The following is a 15907-nucleotide window of genomic DNA, read 5'->3' as shown; positions in this document are numbered from 1 at the left end:
CCTGGGGCTGAGGCGGGTCTCTGGGCTGGGGTTGGGCCCAGTGGGATTATGAATGTAATTAGACCTGGCCTAGGGTGAAAGATCTTCCATGGAGTTGAGCTGTCATTTGAAAATCTGAATCGATCGGAAGATGAGAGAGCAAGGTATTTGTGACTGGTGAAGGGATGTGAATGGGGAAACTGACCTATGTTCATGGGCAGCTCAAGCTGTTCAGGGGAGTTGGGCGAGAAGTTGGAAAATCTGGGGTTCCCCATCATGCCTTGGCATTTGCTAACTACGCAGCCCGAGGCAGATCATTTCACCCACCTCAGCCTCAGTTCTCTCATCTGTAAAATAAAATAGTAATGCCTGTAGTCAACCAGCAAGCATCTGGTAAGTGCTGACTGTGTACCCGGCACGGTGCTAAGCTCTGGAGATCCAGGGGAAAAGCTGAAACAGTCCCGTCCCTGTAGGCGCTTCTGTTCCGTGGGAGAGCCCGCGTGGACATGCCTGAGAACATCTACGGTCATCTCGCTGGGCACTGGGGACTCTCAAGGCTGATGATGGACTTATGGTGCTCTGCAAACATTGAAATATGTGACTTGGCCATGTGTGGCCCATGCAGGCAGATCAAAGACAGGACTTAGGTTCGTAGAATTATAGACCTAGAGCTAATCCCCCTCATTGTACAGATGGGGAAACTGAGGCCCAGGGACATTCAGTGACTTGCCCAGGAACACAGCAGGGGCAGAGTTTGAACCCACGTCCTGTGAGAGACAGGGCCCTTTTCCCTGTGTCAGACTGACTTGAACCCAGATCTTCTTGACTTTAGAACTGGCCCCATTTGCATCGTGTGTGCCCCATCACCTCCATGTATGCATTAGGGCTTAATAAACGTTTATCGGATTGATTCAGACCAGAGCAGCAGGAGAACATGTAGGCTGAGCCCAGGTTTCTAGGCATAATCATTGCCCTGATCGATGCTGCACAGCTCCCACCCCCACCCCCATCCATTAGGGAGGGAGATGCAATTTCTTTCCTCCCAGAGAGCTCTCTGCACTCAAGCTAAGAAAACACACACATAATTAGAAAGAGGTAAGAGGAGGCTGGCTTTCCTTCTGAATGGAAAGCTAGCTGTTCATAACTCAGGGGCACGGGATGCTCGTGGTCCACGGGCATCCCTTTCATGTGAGGTGAGGAGTACTCTCCCTCCCCTGGACTCTGGGCGCCTGCAACCAGAGGTGGGGGCCAGCCGCCCACCCCACTGCAGCCCCACAATCCGTGAGCGTTCCATCCCCCAGGGTCAAACCGACCAAACTTAATGCTGTTCTTTGGAGGATTAGCTCGGGTTAGGGTATTTTATTAAGCAAATCATTTTTAAATACAACGTGAAGCTTTCGAGGTCTGGTTTGCATTGACACTACTGGCCACAGTCCCACGTGCCCCTTTGTAAACTCAAAACCTTCCCTACCCATTACCTACCAAAGAAACCTATAGGACCATACTCTAAGAACTGGGATGGACTTTGGAGGTCAGACAGACCATATGTGGAAACTGAGGTAGAGTGGACAGGTAGCAAGCAGAGCCCTAATTCAAACTGAGGACAGAGAGAAAGAGAGAGAGAGAGAGAGAGAGAGAGAGAGAGAGAGAGAGAGAGAGAGAGAGAGAGAGAGAGAGAGAGAGGCAAAGAGAAACAGAAAAACAGAGAAAGAGGCAGAAAAGAGAGAGAGGGAGAAAGAGAGAGAAAAAAATGAGGGAGAGAAAGATACAGAGGGAAAGAGAGAAACAGAGAGAGAGAGAAGAAACAAAGACAGAGAAAGAGACAGAAAAGAAAAAGAGGGAGAGAAGAGAAATGAGAGACAGGAGAAAGAGATACAGGGGGAAAGAGAGAAACAGAGAGAGAAGAGAAAAGAAAGTGAAAGAGAGAGAGAGAAGAGAAACAAAGACAGAGAAAAGAGAGGGGGAGAAAGAGAAACGAGAGATAGAAACAGAGTGGAGAAAGAGATGCAGAGGGAAAGAGAGAAACAGAGAGAGAAGAGAAACAAAAAAAGAGAGGGAGAGAAGAGAAACAAAGACAGAAAAGAGGGAGAGAAGAGAAATGAGAGACAAGAGAAAGAGATACGGAGGGAAAGAGAGAAACAGAGAGAAGAGAAACAAAAAAAGAAAGAGAGGGAAAGAGAAGAGAAACAAAGACAGAAAAGAGGGGGGAGAAAGAAACGAGAGATAGAAACAGAGTGGAGAAAGAGATACAGAGGGAAAGAGAAACAGAGAGAAAAGAAAAACAGAGACAGAGAAAAGAGAGGGAGAGAGAGAAATGAGAGAAACAGAGGAAAGAGAGACAGAGGGGGGATAATGGGATCATACGTTGAGGCGGAAGAGATCTCAGAGGGCCTTCCTTTTCAGCTAGGGAAACGGAGTCCCGGGAGGCTACGTGATTTGCCCAAGGCCAGGCCCCTTGTAAGTGTCAGAGACTTGCTGAGGCGTGTGCGTTCATGTCCTTGACCCAGACTGTCTCTGCTTCCTTGTCCACTGCCAAGGCCCTAGGCCTGACTTTCACCTGGTCTCACCGTCCCTCAGCTGTCCACTCTGCACATGGGGCTCTCCTTGGCTGTGCTTCCAGATAGAAAGGAATTAGAAGGTGTACATGCCTGACCTATGGCGGGCTTAGAAAATAATTTAAAAGATAATGAAGGCAAATGTAGAGTGTTGATCAGTAAGGTGGTGTGTCAGTTAAGAAAGGGAGCATGGTCTCAGGCTGAGTTCCGTGGCACAGTTTCCAGGACTAATGATAATAGTAATGGTTAGCGTATATGATCTCATTTTGTCCTAACAGCGTCCATGGGAGGTAGGTGCTATTATGATCCCCATTTTACAGATGAAGAAACCAAGGCGGGCCAAGGTGAGTGACTTGCCCAGGGTCACACAGCTAGGGAGTATCTGAGGCTTGAAGTGAACTCAGGGCTTCCTGACTCCAGGCCGGGTGCTCTGTGCACTGTGGCGCCTACTACCTGCCTGACCAGGCCCACCCTGCTTAGACCACATGTGGTGCATTGTTCGGTTTGAGGTGTCACCCTTTAGGAAGGACTTCAGTAAGCTGGAGGGTGTCCCAAGGAAGGCGATCAGGACGGTGAAGGGCCTCAGGATCGTGCAACCTCAGGATCTCTTCATGAGCCTGGGGATGTTTAGTGTGGAGGGCACAGAGAGGGACGCCCAGGACATCTGTTACAGGAAAGCGGGATGACATGTGTTCTTGGCCCCGAGGGCAGAATTGGGAGAGATGGGTGGAAATTGCAAGGAGGTAAACTGAGGCTTGAGGTCAGGAAGACCCTTCTGACAACGAGCTGCCCCAGAGAGGAATGGGCCACACGGGGGCTGGCGGAGCTCTCACCGCTCTCGGGCCTCCCTCGGATTCCACATCTCAGTGAGGTTACACAGAGGATTCCCGTCAACGGTGGTTTGGACCAGACGGTCCCTGGCCTTCTCCACCATTCAGAGCTTGTGTGTGTTATACACAGATACAGACGCACACATAGATATACATATATCACACACACATATGTGCATAATGCTACATTCTGCATATACACGTGTGTATACACATGTGTGTACATGTGTGCATGCTTATATAACCTATTGTGTATGCCTGTGTGCATATATAGCAGTCTGCAGATCTTAATATGCCAGGTAAATGTGAGCTCAGATGCTAAGGCCCTGCCCCAGCCTGCGTGCGTCCCAGCGTGGGAGAGGGCTTTGTCCCCAGCAAGGAAGGGGACCGATGAGACGCACAGAGCACAGCCTGACCGTAGGGGAAAGGTCCAAGAAGGACAGAGGCTTGGGGCACACATTGGAAACCTCTCAGAAGGCGGGGACTGTCTCATGTTTGTCTTCGTATCTCCAGCACCCAGCACAACATGTATATACATACATACATACATACATAAGTACGTACGTGTGTGTGCATGCATACATGCGTACATAGTAGGCACTTAATAAATATTCACTGATGGATCGATTGCGTACACAGATGAGTGCAGTATGAAGGCCCGGGGTGCCTGGGGCAGAGAAAGGAGGATTACCAGAGATTGTTCCTTGCTGGTGAGATCATAGGCTCCTGGTGCTGAGGGAGAAGTGAATGTGGGTACCCGTAATCCAGTCCCCTGAGGCAAACAGGAGGAAGTGACTTGCCCAGGGTCACACAGCTAGAGAGGGTTTGAGGCCAAATTTGAACTCAGCCCTTCCTGGCTTCCAAGTCCAGCGGTCTATCCACCGCACCACCCAGCTGCCCTTCTCTCCAGTGGGCCACACAAAAATCCTACGAGGGGGAGCAGCAGGCATTATCATCATCCTGGCTTTACAGAGCAGGAAACTGAGGCACACTGAGGTTTAAGGTACTCGGCCACGTTGGTGTGGTTAATACGTGTCAGAAGCTGGGTTTGACCCCAAACCTTTCATTACACCTGCTGTTGCTTCTGATTATAAAAATAAAAATAATTACCTTTTAAAGGTCTGGACCTGTGACTTCACCAGTGTTCCCAAAGCAGATCAGTGACTATTCTGTAAATTATCGTCTTCATCTGTGACTCATCCAAGGTCACCCAGCGAGGACACGTTTGAGCCAGACTTGACCCTGGGTCTTCCTGACCCTAGACCCCCTCTGTCCGTGATGCCAAGCCGCCGACGAAAGTGATGAGGAGCGGAGTTTCTGTAGTGCTTAAAGTTACAGAGGGGCTTGTCAACCCTGTCTCGTTCACACCTCAGAACAATCCTGTGTTGGGGCAGCTAGATGGCGCAGTGGATAGAGCACTGGCCCTGAAGTCAGGAGGACTTGAGTTCAAATCCGGCCTCAGATGGAAACACTTGACACTTACTAGCTGTGTGACCCTAGGCAAGTCACTTAACCCCAATTGCCAAAAAGAAAAAAACCCCTGTGGTGTGGGTGCTGTTCTCATCCCCATTTGACAGATGAAGAAAGTGAGGATCATGGAGGGATTTATCCAGGGTCGCTCAGCCAGCAGGTGCCCAAGGCAGGGTTTAAACCCACTGGAGCCTGATTCCAGCTCTTCCGGGGCTTCCAGAGAGCGGGCATGAACGAGTCAGGTTGGATAGTTTCATTCCTAGTCCTGATTCATTGACACATGACAGTGCTGTGCCTCAGTTTCCCCAAAGTGCCATCAAGCAACATAGCATCAGGGCTGAGCCTTACCCCACAGGCTTCCCTGAGCTTGTCTCTCCCTCTCCCTCTCTCTCTCTCTCTCTCTCTGCCTCCCTCTGTCTGTCTGTCTGTCTGTCTGTCTCTCTCTCTCTCTCTCTCTCTCTGCCTCTCTCTCTCTGTCTGTCTCTCTCCCCCCCTGTGTGTCTCTATCTCTCTCTGTGTCTCTCTCTCCCTCTCTGTCTCTGTCTCTCTCCCTCTCTGTCTGTATCTCCCTGTCTCTGTCTCTCTGTCTCTCTCTCCCTCTGTCTCTCTCGTAGGATGGTTCATGTGCCCATCTCTAATACACAGTCCAGCCCGTGTGGCATTCACAGACTCGGATGATTTGTGTACCAGCCTGCATTTTCGCCACTGTCTCCAGCTGCTAATAAAACCAAGACAAGGGGGAAGGATTTGGGGCCCTGCCTGGAGCAGGTGGTGATTGAGCCTCTGGTCGCCCTGCTCTCTCATCTGCTCTCTCTGTCCCGGCCCGTAAATGCTCCAAGCCCCGAGCCCTCCCCACATCGCGGAGGAGGCCCTGCCGGTTTGGGATGACCCGTGGCCTCCGTGGACTTGATGGGGCCTGGTGCACTCGGGGGAAGGCCGAGGCGCTCTCTGCTCTACTGAGACGGCTCAGCAGCAGCAACCCGGGAATGGGGGCTGTCCATGGGACTTCCCTTCCTCAGCTCTGATCCATGCCCTGCCTGGTTAGACTCTCTCTCCCTCACTCCCACAGTAAGGGTAGCCTGGTCACTTGGCATATAATAGGAGCTTAATTAGTACTTGTTCATTGGCTGATTGAAGCAATCCCTGCCCTCAGGAAATCTGCATACCACTGGAGACAGACAGCGGAGCAGAAAAGTGCATTGCCTGCAGAGACACACAGACTCCCTGATGTGGCATTTAAAAGTACTGATCAATCGCTTTATGTCCTTTTGACAGAACAGATTCATGTAGGGAACTCCCCAGTGGGGACGCTTCCTCTGAGTGACCCAGGGCGAATTTAGCCTCAGTTTCCTTCTCTGTGAAATGGGGAGAAGACCAGCACCTTCCCCCAGGGCTGATGCTTGCAAAGCAAACGTGAGCTTTCATTGTTATCGTTATTAACAAGGCTTTCTGTGTATTTGAGGGGATGCCTGACGCGCCGTGGCTCAGATCTTCCCTTCCTCTGAGGAGGCAGAATGGCCGGCCAGGCCAACCCCGGGCTCTCCGGGGCTGGCCTGCAGAGCTGGTTCTCCTTCTGCATGGGTGACCGCTAACAAAATACCTTCTGTCGTCCTGCTCTTCACCCCCGGCAGGAGCTGGGATACAGAGCCCCAGTGGCTGCGATGCTCGGGGGTGGGGGGGCGCCCAGGGCCAGGAGCAGGGCTGGAGCAAGGAGGCCTACCCCACTTTGTTTTACAGATGAGGAAACCAAGGCCCAGCAGAATGCAGGTTCTTGCCAAGGTCACCCCGCCAGGTCGTGGCCAAGAACGGGAGTCGGGGAGTTCTTGGTTCACTTTAAGAGGCCACGGTTGTTGGATTGGCGTGGACACAAGGCTTGGCTTAGCTCTGGGTTCCCTTTGCCCGTGTAAACATGCGCCTCCCTGTTTTATCATCGCCTCCGGATCCCCGTGTCCTGAGCTGCTCCTTGGCCAGCCTGGCACTCTGAAGCACTCCGGGCCAGCTTGCATTCATTTGTGTGGACACCAGCCATATTTCCTGCAGGGATGGATTTGTTCTGAGCCTCTGAGCCCGGGCTGCCAGGGAGCTGCGCCTGAACCCTTTCCATTAAAAAAGTAGAGGGTGAGCTCCTGCTGAGACAGAGCTCGTGTCAGACTCACCCGGTGTGTTTGAGTGTGAGGGGGTGCGTGTGTGCGAGGGTGTGCACGTGTGTGTGAGTGGGTATGTGTGTGCAAGGATGTGCACGTGAATGAATGTATGAGCGTGTGTATGAGTGTGTAGCATGCGTGTGGGAATATGCGTTGTATATGTAGATAAGTGTGTGTGTTGTCTATGTACTTATGAGTGTGTGTCAATGTTTACATATCTCTATGCATATGTGTGTGCAAGTATGGGTATGTGATTTTGTATGTTTGTGTCTGTGTCAGTGGGTATGTGTGCATATGTATGAGTGTATGCATGTTTGTAAGTGAGTGTGAAAATGTGTGAGTATTTGTCACTGTGTATGCACATGTGTGTGTTGTATATGTACATATGAGTGTGTGTAATATGTGCTGTGCACATATGAGGTTAGTATGTAAATTTATATATGTGAGTGTGACTATAACTTTGTTCCTATGTGTATGTGAGTATGGGTATGTGATTTTTGTATGTATGTGTGTTTTTGCATGTCTGTGAGTGGGTACGTGTGTACAGATGTATGTGAGGGTATGCATGTTTTCAGGGGAATGTATGAATACGTGTGAGTCTGTGTGTACATGTGTGTATATAATATATTTGTGAGGGCTGCATATGTGTGAGTGTTTATATACATGTGTGCACATGGAGATGTGTTTGTATGAGTATGTATGATGAGTGTCTGCATCTTTGTATGTGGGTGAGTATGTGAATATAAGTGAGTGTGTATGTATCTGTGCCTATGTGAGTGTGTATGTGTGTGTGAGTATGGGTATGTGATTTTGTGTGTATGTGGGTGGGTGTATATCTGTGTGAGTGGGTATGTATGTACATATGTGTGTGAGGGTATGCACATGTGTAGGTGAATGAATGTGTCGTGTGTGAGTGTGTATGTATGTGTATGTATATAGGAGGGCATACATGCATGTGGATGTATGTGTATGTGAGTGTACATGTGTGTATGCATGTGTGTACATCTGTGTCTGCTTATGTGCGTGAGCATGTGAATATGTGTGTGTGCATGTGTGAGCGTGTAGGTCTCTGTGAGTGGGTATGTGTATGTGTGTGATTATGTGTGTGCATGCATGTGTGGCGGCTTACATATATGTGTGTATGCTTACACGTGTGTGAGTGCATACATAGGCTTATATGTACCTGTGAGTGTGTGCAGGTGTGGGTGTGTCTGTGCCCCTTTCTGTCCCGGCAGAGACGGCCTCAGTGCAGGAACGTCTGCGGAAGGACTGTGCCCTCGAGGCCGCAGGCTAGACGCAGAAGGTGAGGCTGGGCTCAGATCCCGCCTCTGACCCTGAAGAGGCAACGCCGGACCTCCACCAGCCTTCCAGACTGGGCCCACGCGCCTGGAGCGCTGGCTGCCCAGGGCTGTTGGGAGGCCTGCGGGAGACGGGGCACAGGTCTCAGGAGGAGTCTGGAGAGCAAAGCCGCGAAAATCCCATTGCTTCTCCTGGCTTCTCCACTCCCACTGACGTGGGCAGGGCTGTGGCTGAGGGTGAACTTCCCCTGATATCTGGGACAGAGCGGTATCTGATGGGAGTGGAGGGGGAAGGAGAAGACGAGGACTGTTCCAAAGGGGGGAACCCAGGAGACCAGAAGGAGCACGGGGCCTTTGACAGAAATAGGGAAGCTTGGAAGGGGAAGGATCTGGGTTCAGTTTTGTGCTTGTTGCCTTGGAGAGGTCCCTGCAACATTCAGTTTGAAACGTCCAGTTGCTGGTGCAGGGCTGAGGTTCAGGAGAGAAACTGAGGCTGGACCTGTCTCTTGATCTATCAATCTGTCAATATGTCCATCTATTTATCTATGTCTTTCTATCTCTGCCTTTCTACCTACCTATCACATTTATCTACCAATCTATCTATCATCTGTCTCTATCTGTATGTTTAGGTGTGTGTGTGTATGTACATGTTATTAGATGCACAAGTCATCTACATATAGTGAAGCCCATAGAACTAATGTTGTTAGGAAGAGTGGGGAGAAGAGAAAAGGACGACCCAGGACGAAGCCTCGGTTGGTGACAGTGGGTGATGAAGAGTCAACAGAGGAGTCAGAAAAGAAGTGTTCAGGCAAATGGGAGGAGACCTGGGAGAGAGCACGCTCACCAAAGCTCTGGCCAAGAGTAGAGGTCTCTACCACATTCGCATCAGGTAGAGCAGCAGGATGGAGAAGGATGAGGACTGAGACCACAGCTTCCTCCCCGGCCGTGGAGAGGTGATTGGTAACCAGAGGGAACAGCTTCCATTGAGAAACGGAAGACGAACGACTTTTGTAGCATCAGATTTCGCTTTCCAGGAGATCCCCCCAGCTTTCACAGAACTTTCTTTTTTTTTCAGTCAAGAGCTTCAGGAAATAGCCAAAGGTGTCAGAAATTTGTCCCCCTCACCCTCAGGGAGATTGGCCCAAAGCTGCTAATCATTCGGCAACCTGCTGTCCTATTTCTTTTCTGAATTTTCCCCAAATAGGGATGAATCACAGTTGACCAAATTTGTAGATTCCGAGGCAGGAGTGCCTACAAAACCCAACCCCCTTCTTTGACAGAGTAGGAAACTGAAGCCCAGAGAAGGGGATTGGTTTGTCCAGTATCACACAGGCACATGTCAGAATCATGATTCGAACCCAAGTCCCGTGTATGATGCTGCCTCTTCATCACTTTTACTAAGACAACAGCTTGGTTGACCCTCAGGTGCCCCTTCAGTCTATATCGTCTTCAGGATTTCTCAGCTAACACACAGACCACTCACCTCCTGTTTTTTCACTTAGTAGAAGGCGTGCACGGCTGCATCTGCTGCTCCGCCCCCTTCCATCACCCCAGGCTCGCCATTCCCTCACCACTTTCCCATACAGTTAGAACAAGTTTCATTACTGGATCTGCAATAAAATCACCATAAATCAGTCTGCCAGTCCCTCTCTTCACAGGTTTGACTCGGGCCTCGCATCTGCTTTCCAGAGGCCTTCTCAGCAGAACCTGAGAGGGTTTCAGAAACATCCCCTCTGTTCGTAATATGGTTGCTGAATGTATTATGGAGTGTTAATGGAGTGAATGAGAAACAGAGTGACACAGAGGAAGGAGAGGCAGCCTCAAAGCCAGGAAGAGGCGGGTTCAAGTCCCACCTTTGACACATACTGGCTGGACAAGTGTGACTCTGGACAAGTGTCTTAACTTCTCGGTGCTCTAAACACCTTTCTAAGACTATAAATTATAAAGAAGGGGCCAGCATGAATTGGTAGAGGGAATTCCTCACCCAGAAGTTCCCTATAGCAATAAAACCACAAATTCAATTCCAATCCATGTCCTAATGGAGTCAATAAGAGGCAGTGTGGTATAGTGGTTATTATGTCAGCATCATAGTTAGACCTGAGTTCTGCCTCTGACACTTGACAGTGAACTCTGAGCCTCACTTTCCTTCTCTGTAACATGAGGAGGTCGGATTAGACGTCTTCAAAGGTCCTTTCCAACTCTACATTGGTAACCCTATCATCGTAAGAGGCATTGTGGTGTAGTAGGGAGGTCCCCTGGGAGTCAGTGAGACTTGGGTTTGAATCACACCTCTGGCATGTTCTGGCTGTGTGACCTTGCACAAATCCCTTACGTTCTAGGGGGGCCCCAGGCAACAATTTGAGGTTAAAAGTTATTGAGCAAGAGCTGACCTACGTTGGAAAAGGCTTCATCCTCAGAGATTCCCTGGAGCAAGGAAATCATGAGTTTACCCTCCCACCTTCCCCTAAATGGTTTTGCTTTTTTAAAAAATGTTTTTTCTCAAGTCAAAGAGAGAAGTTTCTTTCCATGCCCTTAAACAGCACTAACTATGTGGAAGGCAAGGCAGCCTGCCAAGAACCTTGTCCTACCTTGGAGTAGCAGGGAAGGTAAATGCTGCATCAGTCCCATCCGGTAGCCATTGGGTAAGATGTTTGTGACAAAATTCAGAAACAGATGGGTCCAAGTGACCTGTCACTCGGCAAATCCTATTTTTCTGCCTCATCTTATTTTTATACTTGCAGTGGCCATCGGTCATGTGTTTTTATTCATGTCGTCCTATCTTTACACACTGCCATCTGACTCGTTTGGCAGTGTGGGACAAGACAGGCTGCCGACGGAAAATGCAAACAAGATGTGGAGATTTGAATTTCAGTTTGGAGAGAGGGGACTGCCTTCTCCATCCCCAGATGGATTTATGCTCTTGGCTCAGTCTCTTTTTTCCCCTCCCTCATTTTTCATCATTGCTTAGACTTAGCAGAATCAAACACACGCAAGATTTATCTGTCTAATACAAGAGTCTGTAATTTCATGTCAAGAGTAAAGATCGTGAAGGGTTAGCTGGCCCTCTAAGGGACATATCCAGATATGATCTAAAAACAGCTACACCACAAAAATCCCTCATATAGTATGGTTTAAAGTTGCATCTGGGAAAGCCGGGAGAGAAATGCTCACCAGTCTTCTCCGCACATTCAGATGGGAAGAGGCAGGCATGGGCAGGGTGGCACGGTCCCTGACCATCCTTTCACCAGTCTTCTCCACACATTCAGATTGGAAGAGGCAGGCGTGGGGGAGGATAGCACGGTCCCTGACCATCCTTTCTTCCTCTGTAACAGTTGGTCTGACATGACAGAGGGCTTGACTTGAGTAATAGACGTTTGACCATGTTACTATCACCTCGAGTTAAAACACATGTCCGTATGCTCAAAGAGACTTTTTAACCATAAAAGTCAATGTGTTTAAAATCTCCTGGTTCTTCTCTTTGTCAACGTTTCTCTTTTACCTATTCGCCCTTCAGAGAGGTACATTTAAAACGATTTTTCTTAAAGAAAGCATCATGGGACATTTTCAAGTTCGCAGCCACTTGCAAGCAAGAAGAAAAATATTGATAATAACAATGACTGTAATATTTTGGTTCTGCTAGAAGCTGAGGTCTCTGCTGTAATTCCCAGTCAAGAAGGCTTTAACCTCTGTGTGTGATCCGGACTCACATACACGGCACGGGTGTCCGCAAATGAAACCCTGGAGCTGTTCCATCTGTCTCAGCTTCTGTGAGGGGATAAAAATCGAGAGGGCGTCTCACGTGTCTTCTCAAGCTGATAACATTTAGGAAAAAAGTAGCACGTGTATCAGATTGGTGCACACTTACGGTCACAGTTATCAGGAAAAATTCCAGACCGTGAGATAGACTGGGAAAGGGCCTCTTTTTTCCCCCAATTACTTTCCATGAGATCAGCTTGATCATTTTCGCTTATATCTTAAGGGCCTGCAGATTCATGAGCTGCCATCGCTGGAATCTGAAGCAGCCCCATCAGCCCCTGATACAATGTGGGACAGACACAGCTCATGCTTTTAGAGCCGGGGACAGGGGGAAGGGATAGGGGACAGGCCAGGAGGGAGGCTAGAACTTGTAGCATTTCTGTGCTATGGTCACATATGGCAGAGTAGATGTGACCTGACAGTGAAGGCTCTGGGTTCAAATCCTGCCTTACTATCTCCTAATTCTGTGACCCAGAGCCAGCTAATTAACCGCTTTGGGCCTCAGTTTCCTTATCTGCAGAGTGATGGAATCGCACTAGGTGACCTTGAAGGTCTTCCTTCCAGCTACCCATCCTGTGATCTTCTCCTGTTTTTATTTATTATACTGAAGAAAACATTTCTTTCTGATACAGTGCGCGCATGCACGCACACGCGCGCACACACACACATACACACACACACACACACTCTTTGCCCATTGGATTTAAGCACCTTGAGGGCATGGGCTGCTGCATCTTCATGAGTGTACCCTCAGAACCCAGCACGGCAGCTGATGTTTCACCAGTGTTTGTTGACTGCTTTGTCCCAGCGTATACTGCCCCTGGGATGATGAAATCATCATTGACGTTTGGTCTTGGAGCAGACTCTATAACCGTTACGGCTGCTTCCCTCATCTATTTTTCTCCTGCCAATATTGGAATTGAGAGATAGGCAGAGAAGGGCGGGGCTTGGCGCATGGAGGGCGTCCTTGAAGTCGGCTCAGCTTCCAGGCAGACAGTCCCCTGACAGGTGCTGATTGGTCCACCCTGGTCGAGTCACTTGACCAAGTTCCGTAAGACTTTCAGTTATGGGTGAGCCGCTAGTCAGCATCTGTGAAAGGAGTTTTCACACTAGAAGTTCCCCACGCAGCTGGAATCACAGGTCCATATCACCAAATGAATTAGAATTAGTAAGGATTCTCCCAACAGGCAAAAGGGATGAGGCAGCCTTTTGAGGGTGGGAGAGAGAAGCCAGCCTAGAAGTGAAATTCCAACCTCGGATAAAAAGCAGAGTGGATAAGCCACACGACAGCTAGCTGTGACGTGCGCCCACACAGGGAGGAGGTCCTGGTTGTGTGTCTGACATTCTCTGACCCACAGGTCTAGGTCCAGGTTGGTGCTGCCCTGTTGCAAATAGGCTGGGTATATGAAAGTGAGGAAGGAGTCTCAGAATCACCAGTTGTAGGAACCATATATGACCTTGATTTATTTTAATCCCCAAACCATAAGCACCTACAGTGTACCTGTGGAAGGATTTCAGGGTTACAAAGATGAAAAACTATTCCTGCCCTTTTACTCTTTTTGTTTGTTTTCTGCTAGGCAATGAGATTAAGTGACTTGCCCAGGATCACACAGCTAGTGAGTGTTATGTGTCTGAGGCCGGATTTGAACTCAGGTCTTCCCAACTCCAGGGCCAGTGCTCTATCCACTGCTCCACCTAGCTGCCCCTGGCCTTTTGCTCTCGCTTACCCCCAAAAAATTCCCATCAGAGGGATGACCCCAGATCCTCGGGACAGCTCACTCCTTTTTATCCACAGCTTTGCCGGGGTTCTGGGGCTCCCTGCTAACGCTCAGTCTGTCCCCCTAAAGAAGGGGATGCCAGACTCTGGGTTCTGTGCCACCTTTAAAGGGTGGCTCGGGGTTCTGAGCACTTGGAGAACTGTCTGCTATTTCAGCAGAGGTCCCCAAAGACTCGCGCTTTGTCTCAAGACAGGCACATGCAGCCTCGATTCTGCAGCAAGGGCCAAAGATCAAATTCCCCAGAACATCGGGGGAAATTCCCCCATGAGCATGTTTACTGTTAAAGGCAGGAGGGAGAGGCAAAACACATAGCCCTAGGGGGCTTTTATTCAACTGCCTGGTTTAAATCCACATTTCCCAAAAACGGCCCCATTGGAGGAGAAATCATTTCGACAGAAGTTACAACTGTAGGGATACAACAGGGAAGGATGGGAAGTCTGTGGGATTTGGAGACAGTGAAAAGCTGGGATCCATCTCAGCTCCAACACTCTGTTAGCTGTGTGACCCTGGGCCGGTTACCCCCACACACACACTCTGAGGCTGATTCTTTTCAGATTTAAAATGGAGATAAATTCTACAGAAAGGGGCCAGGTGTGGAGGATTTCAAATACCCGTTGGAGGATTTTATATCAGATCCTGGAAGAAATCAGGAGCCACTGGGGTTTATTGAGTAAGAGCATGACGTGGTCGGGCACATCTGTTGACAGGCATTTGTCAAGCGCCTTCTGTGTGCCAGACGCTCTTCTAAATACTGCAAATACCAAGAGAGAAGGAATAAGGACATTAAGGACTATGCTTCTGGTTTCAGTGGTACAGAAAACTCACAGGTCGGAAATTCCCTTTAAAGCACAGGCCTGTATCTTCTCTGCAGCTCATCGAGAGCGGCTTAGTTCACCAAGAGATTAAATGACTTGCCCAAGGTCATGCAGCCTTTCTGTGTCAGAGCAGGACCTGACCCTGTCCCTTCCTGGTTTTGAGGCCCTCTCTCATCACCTCTCTGCAAAAAAAAAAAAAAAGAAACAGAATTTCTCTGAGCTCATCTCCTCGTCTACAAAATGAAGATAATAGGACCTGTAGCACCCACACAGGATTCTTCTCCTCACCCAAGGAGTAATGAGTAGCAAAGGTCTTTAGGAATCATATTTTATATAAATGGTGCCTCTAGTTATGGTCAGACAGCTAAGAGAGCTCCCTCTTTCAGTAGGTAGCTTCAGAGTCCAATCCCCTCACTTTATAGACGAGGAAATTTGAGGCCCAGGATAGTTCATTGACTTGCCAAAGGTCATACAGCTAGTTAAATGTCAGAATCAGGATTCGAACTTGGGTCTTGATGGCCAGTCCTTTCTCTCCTCTGCCACCTAGCTAGGGGAGCTGAAGGGATCTTGGAAAGGAAAGGAACCCCCAGGAGTCTCAGGTGAGCAGGCTCTGGATAATGCTGGGCTCGTGTCCAGACTGCCCAGCATCCTGTCTCTCCTGGTTCTCAGGGACACTAGGCCCCAGCAGGCCCTGTCCACTGTCCATGACATGCAGAGAGAGGAACGGAAACGGCAGCACGTGCTCACGTTGCAGCCTGATTCTTACAGAGTGCCCTGCAGCACGTTCATGGGTACACCATGAAAAGCCGTCAGAAATTGTGAGCACCCGACTACCTAAGGGCAGAAAGGAGAGGGTCTGGTTTGTTCTCCACGTTCTTTCTCATGCCAGGTCAATTCACCATTGGCCTTCCTAGTTCATTATGACATGGGAAAACTTCATGTAGACACAGGAACTGGGTTCAAGATCCAGACGGGGCTTCAAGAGAGATGGATGCACAGTCAGACATTGTATTTGGGCACCAGCTGCTCTCCCCAAGCCACATTGAACATGAGCCATGTCAGGGAAGCCTGGTGCAGGCTAAATCCCAGCTTAGATTCTTTGAATCCGGGTGACCCAGGGAAGTTACTTTTTCTCTGAGAGTCAGGGTCCTCATCTATAAAATGAGGAGCCCCTAGGCCCCTTCTGCTTCTAAAAAGAGAAAGGCTCTGTGCTTTCCCCTCTACAGAGACACATCGGGACCGGTCTACACTGCCTCGTGTTGAGTCTGAGAAGGTCGCCTGA

The 15907-nt window shown here is 49.3% G+C and overlaps 1 protein-coding gene across 1 annotated transcript in view; it reads left to right on the top strand.

Annotated features, from left to right (window-relative positions):
- The window catches only part of JAZF1 (JAZF zinc finger 1), a 247990-nt gene that overhangs the window by 124790 nt on the left and 107293 nt on the right, over nucleotides 1–15907 (top strand). The gene's annotated exons all lie outside the window — the stretch shown is intronic.

The sequence above is a fragment of the Phascolarctos cinereus genome, unplaced genomic scaffold (assembly GCF_003287225.1).
Source record: "Phascolarctos cinereus isolate Bilbo 61053 unplaced genomic scaffold, phaCin_HiC Scaffold_1;HRSCAF=81, whole genome shotgun sequence".
Lineage (NCBI taxonomy): Eukaryota > Metazoa > Chordata > Mammalia > Diprotodontia > Phascolarctidae > Phascolarctos > Phascolarctos cinereus.
The sequence above is the reverse complement of the archived record's forward strand: the minus strand, read 5'-3'. Positions and strand labels throughout refer to the sequence as shown.